The following is a 347-nucleotide window of genomic DNA, read 5'->3' as shown; positions in this document are numbered from 1 at the left end:
TTCCACCGCGCTGGCGTCACTGAGGCGCCGTCGCCGGCCAGTGACGTAGCGTGGGAACGTGTCACCCGTTGCCGGGCGACCGCAGGACCCTCTGTGAATTGTAAGACGGGAGGGCTGAGAATGGGGCCGGGCCTAAAACGTTGCTCTGCCTCCCACTTCTTTTTTTTTTTAATTATTATTTAATTAATCTTGTACAGAAAAGAAAGTATTAGCTAAGAACAAATAATACAATGTATATCAGGAGTAGGGAACTCCGGTCCTCGAGAGCCGTATTCCAGTCGGGTTTTCAGGATTTCCCCAATGAATATGCATTGAAAGCAGTGCATGCAAATAGATCTCATGCATAT

Source organism: Geotrypetes seraphini, chromosome 19, assembly GCF_902459505.1.
Source record: "Geotrypetes seraphini chromosome 19, aGeoSer1.1, whole genome shotgun sequence".
NCBI classification, from domain to species: Eukaryota; Metazoa; Chordata; class Amphibia; order Gymnophiona; family Dermophiidae; genus Geotrypetes; species Geotrypetes seraphini.
Note: the sequence above shows the minus strand (reverse complement) of the source record.